This window comes from Chenopodium album, chromosome 5 (assembly GCF_948465745.1).
Source record: "Chenopodium album chromosome 5, dcCheAlbu1.1, whole genome shotgun sequence".
In the NCBI taxonomy this organism is placed as follows: domain Eukaryota; kingdom Viridiplantae; phylum Streptophyta; class Magnoliopsida; order Caryophyllales; family Amaranthaceae; genus Chenopodium; species Chenopodium album.
The window spans coordinates 18083776-18089097 of record NC_137838.1 but is presented as its reverse complement, the minus strand read 5'-3'; the positions used below and the strand labels follow the sequence as shown (position 1 = coordinate 18089097).

General features: G+C 35.9%; 1 pseudogene; it reads right to left on the bottom strand.

Moving 5' to 3' along the window:
- Window positions 1-3823: 3823 nt before the first annotated feature.
- LOC145632690 (tubulin alpha chain pseudogene) lies at window positions 3824-4837 on the bottom strand (annotated as a pseudogene).
- Between the last annotated feature and the right edge of the window lie 485 nt (window positions 4838-5322).

Here is a 5322-nt window from a genome sequence, read left to right as displayed (position 1 = left end):
TCCGTTTTATTCAGCTAAATTTCATTTCATTTCCTAATTTCCTTCTCTCGTTAACAATTCACTTTAGCTCTATTCACTTTATTTAAAGACTTGTTCTCTTCAACTTATTTCAAATACTGATTACTTATTCCTTAATAAATTCAGATCAGATCAGAAAGATTCAGAACAGATCAGAAATTTTTTATTATCATTTACTTATTGTTAAATATCGTTAATTGCGTGTTCAATTTTTTTATTAAAATTACATATTTAAAAAGTTCATAATGAGACGAATCTAACAAGATCCATTTTGATAATATTTTCCTTTATAGATTAGTATTAAAATGCGGTCAAAGTTTAATCAAATTGTTAAATCAGATCAGACCAGACCAAATCAGAAAAATTCAGATCAAACCTTAAAAAATTCAGACCAGATCTACTTGTTTCAGGTGAAGAGAACAAGTCCTTAGTTCAGGATCAATCAGTTCAGTTCATTTCAGTTCAGTTCACCTCAGTTGTTTTTAGTAAATCAAAACAGGCCCTAAATGATGTACAAAATAACCTAAATGCAGAAATGAATTAATGATATTAATAGAATAAAAAGATTGAAATACCCCTTTTCCCAAAAAAAAGACTCAATATATTGTTTCGTTATTTCACTTCCAGAAACCTTTTTTTTTTTCCAATTTATTTTTTCAATTCATTTCATTCTCCATTTCTACCTCTTGGATCCCTAATCTCTCAAAATTCTTCAATCGAAGCCGTAGAGACGAAGAAGTCATTCACCATTCATATACCATCCGGTCTAAGGTTATGTTGATCCTCGGAAATCATATTCTAGGGTATGTCGACCCCCGAAAATCATATCCGGGGGTATTGTTGGCCCTCAAAAATCATATCCGAGGGATACTGTTGACCCCCAGAAATCATAAATCCGGTAGTTATTGTTGACCCCCGGAAATTAAATCCAATAGGTATTGTTGACCCCCGGAAATTAAATCCAATAGGTATTGTTGACCCCCAAAACACAACCCGACACCCTGACATTTCGTACAAGATGAGTTTGATTGTTGATCTATAAATTAGATTTTGCGGGACCAAAAAAAAATTACATCACATATTATTCATACCTTACAAAAATCGTTGAAGTGCATTTTATTATTGTCCATGTGAGGTTGACTACGTTAAAATATACTTGTAAATAAAACGGTACAGATGATTACATTTTATATAGTTAGGAATGAAAATGTTTAAATTAAAACAAGGGCAAAACAGAATATAAGTTTGTTTTTTTTTACAAAAAAAAAAAAAAAAAAAAAATTATTATGCATTTAGGAAAAATTATTCCTACATTTATTAACCCCTTTTTAAATAATAAGGGAAAATCAAGTGAATTAGAGTGTCTTCTTTTGATTAAAGTACAAATACAATCTATAACTATTGTATTTGTGCACTTTTATTCCCGCAATTTTTGTATGTGCACTTTTGCTGATAAAAAGTCAATTGCGTGAAAAAAAAAAGAAAAAAAATGACAAATAATAAATTTAGGTCCTTAAATTATTGCTGATTAGGCAAAATTCCTAAATTATTTGGTCTGAAACACCACTTTAGATGGTTGAGGGACCAAAGGAGCACATACAAAAGTTGAGGAATCAAAAATGCACAAATACAATAGTTTAGGGGGTGTGTATTTGTGCTTTACTCGTTTTGACATTAAATGAGGTTAGCTTTTGAAGAAACACGTGCGGCTTATCATTAAAAGAGGTTAGTTTCCGCCAAAGTTAAAAGACTTTGGGGGGAATAGACCTAAACAGATAAATTCATTATAACCTCTAGAATCCCATTGGGTACATGGTGAGCCAAAGTATTAATCGCACTCTTAACATGAGATGCTGATTAAGCAACAAAAAACTGAGAGACAGAACAAATATCATCAATCATCATTGACACAGGATTAAAACCCTTTGCATTCCTCTTAATTCCATGAACAATGTTGGACGCGTCCTATTCTAATTATATATTTGTGTACCCAAGCCGCCCACATTAGAGTAGCCATTGTCTTCAGCTCTCCACTCGAGACCTTCAACATTAGCCACACTAATCGATTCCCAAAACTCAAGGAGGGAGTCTGTGATACACGAGAGCTTATTTTTTCTACTGCCGCCTTAAAGTAGCAATCCTCTATTAAACTTAAACTTATTAAGTCTACTAATTGTAAGTAAAGATCGATGTTCTCTAGTGCTAGCTATGTATGTGTCTCTAAGTTTGACTTGGGAGCCTTTAATCTTCTGGGTTTGTACCATTTAATTATGTTTACACAGGTAGTTTGTAACACAATCATCTTAGGGCATGTTTACTTCAACTTAATTTCAGTTCAGTTCAGTTCAGCTCCAATCAGTTCAGTTCAGTTCAGCTCCTAATTTCCTTCTCTCATAAAATATTCATTTCAGCTCTATTCAGTTCAATTCAGCTTCAATCCGTTCAATTCAGTTCAGTTTAGTAAATGTGAATAGAACCTTAATGGAATGTAATAATGCAAAATAATACGAAGCATATATGTATAATTAGGGGTGAGCAAACCGGGTACCTGGTCAAAATTTTAGGACCCGGACTTGGAATTGGTTGGAACCGGGTCCTAAATCGGATCCGGACTTGAAATTAGTTCAACCGGGTATAAAATGAAATTTAAACTGGGGTGATCTACGAGTCACTTATTTCAAATACTTTTCAAAAACTAGGATTTAGATGAGACTCATACTAGCTACGATCACGGAGTCGCGCCCATGGTCGTTGGATGTTTTATTTATGTTTCCGAAAGGAAGCATGGGGTTTTTCTTTTATTGATGTTCCAAATGGAGCATGGGATGGACAACCATATCTATTGCTTAATCCAATTAATAAAATGGAATGATTTAACTATTATTAACTAGTGAAGTCTTAGTAAAACTGATAGTTGAGTCGTGTGTTGAGTCTATAATTCAATGTTGCGTGATGATTGGTTATTAGTAGCATGCTAGGGATTTCTTATTATATTTCGCAGCTTGTATGTACTCAGCTTTGCTGATTGCGTGCTTTATGTGTCTTTATTTGGTCATGGCCTTCGCCTTTCAATGACCCTGTGACGATCCAATTTTTACACTTGTAATATTGGGGAGCAGATTAACCACAAGTTCTTACACATGCAGCATTCACATCTAGGTGGTGGGATTTTGAGTGGAGTGTTGGTTGCTTTCCACAATTTATCTTGCTACTTACTTTTGAATTTGTTTAAACTCGGTTTCATGTTATTCTACTTTCACTAGTTTGGGTTTTGAATACATGCCTTAATGGTTCCAAGTTGTAAGACTTAATTTGGTTTTATTTATTAGTTTTGAAACTTATTTATAACTGAATTAGTTTTTCCGCTGCTAATTTCTGATATAGGCTTAACGTTTGAACACGTGGCGCTAGCACGTTAATAATTCTCTTGGATTTTGTTCAGGGTACACACATGTTTAAAGGGAAAATTATTGGGGTGTTACACTTCATCTAGTTTCTCTTATTTACAAATATGTGATAAGGGAGGTTTTCTTGGTGGTTGCTGATAATACCATAAGAACAGGGGAGAATAGAAGAAAAGGGGAAAGGTGAGGAAGAAGAAGGAGTTTAGAGAGAGAATAAAGGAGAAGATTAGAGAAGAGAGAGATAGAGATAGGATTGTTAATTCATTTCTTAATTCCAATTACAACCTAAGGTGCATTAATAAGGCATGACCCTAACAGAAAGATTCTCTCTAATCCAGTTATCATAAAACTAAGCACAAAAGGACAAATGATGAAAATAACCACTTTGCTAATAAGAAAAATTACCCACTAAAACCAACTAAAATATCTTTTCTTCTTATTTCTCCTGTATCATACCCTTCCCCTTCAAAAAGACTTGTCCTCAAGTCTAGAGAAAATAATAGCATGAAAGCTCGCTTGGCAGACATAAGGTCGAACTTGTGGTCGATTCTCAAGGACACTTCAGCAACACTGACTGAGTTAGAAATCATACCCATAACCCTTTGAATTTTGGCCAAATCTTTTCCTGGCACCACCATTGGAGGCTGGTAGGTACTACCACACTTGAATCTAGTAGGACACCAGTTCATAAACTGTCTGGATTTCGTTGTTTTGAATGTGAAAACAGTGGCATTTACATCTTTGGGTACCACATCTCCTCCGTGCACCACACAGCAAGCCATGTACCTTTTGTGGTGGGAATCACATTTGGCCATCTTAGCACTAGGCTCAAATGTACTGTCATTGATCTCAACTGATAGTTTCTCATGGAAGGCGTTATCATCAGACATAACAAGAGTATAAGAAGGAAGCATGAAATGAATACGAGGGTAAGGGATTAAGTTTTTCTGAAACTCAGTGATAGCCACATTCAATGCATCATCAACCCGAAGTGAATGTGTCAAGGATAGTGCTACCAGGAAACTAGTCACAATTGGGAGCATGAGTGAGGCAAGAGATAAGGTAAAGTTAGTTTGCGTATAGCTCACAACTGCGGCAGAACAAGCCAACACCTGTGATGTAGGGAAGCATCCCAACAATGAGGCCAACAAGAACGCTTCAAACAAAGACTGTAATCCACCCAACAACACCATTTTCTCCGCAGAAACAAAAGCATCAACAACACTTAACACAAAATTATCAACCAGACACTGCTGCCAAAATCTCTTCCTAGTGTGCTTAGCAACAAGCCACGACTCAAAGGCCGAAAATAGAAAGGAAATGGCAATGAAACACTGCCAATTGTCTCCTTGACGAAGACCATAGATAGTGTATAGAAAATACACATATGAACTTTGTGGCCAATTCCCAGCCATCATAAGAGAATACACAAGCAGGTAATTGTTCCCAAAAGTGTTGACAGCAAGAGAAGCATAGAGGCCATCTAGTTTCTGTAAGAATTGTAACCATATTCCCTTACCGACTCGAAAAACTCGTTCAGACCTGTGTCTAATAGCCTTACTTCGAGGTTGAGCAATTACCAACCGAGACTTGAGAGTAGCAACCAATAACTCTTTCCAAACATGCCTCTATTGAAATCTGCAACAAGACTCCTCCCTACAGACTTAGAGAAGCCTACTAGCAGAATTCTGCCCAAGGGAAATTTGGTTGGGTGTATAGTAGGTGTAGGGAGCAAGGGTGCCTTGGTGAAAGACATCAAGAGTGTGGGTTGTGTAATTAGTTTAGGGGTAGTCGAAGAAGAATGATCTATATCAGGTTCAAAGGCCTCATTCAAAGGGTGTAGAAAATGCTTGTGTGGTTTTGCAAATTCAATTGAAGCTGCACTAGTAGGTAGCATAAC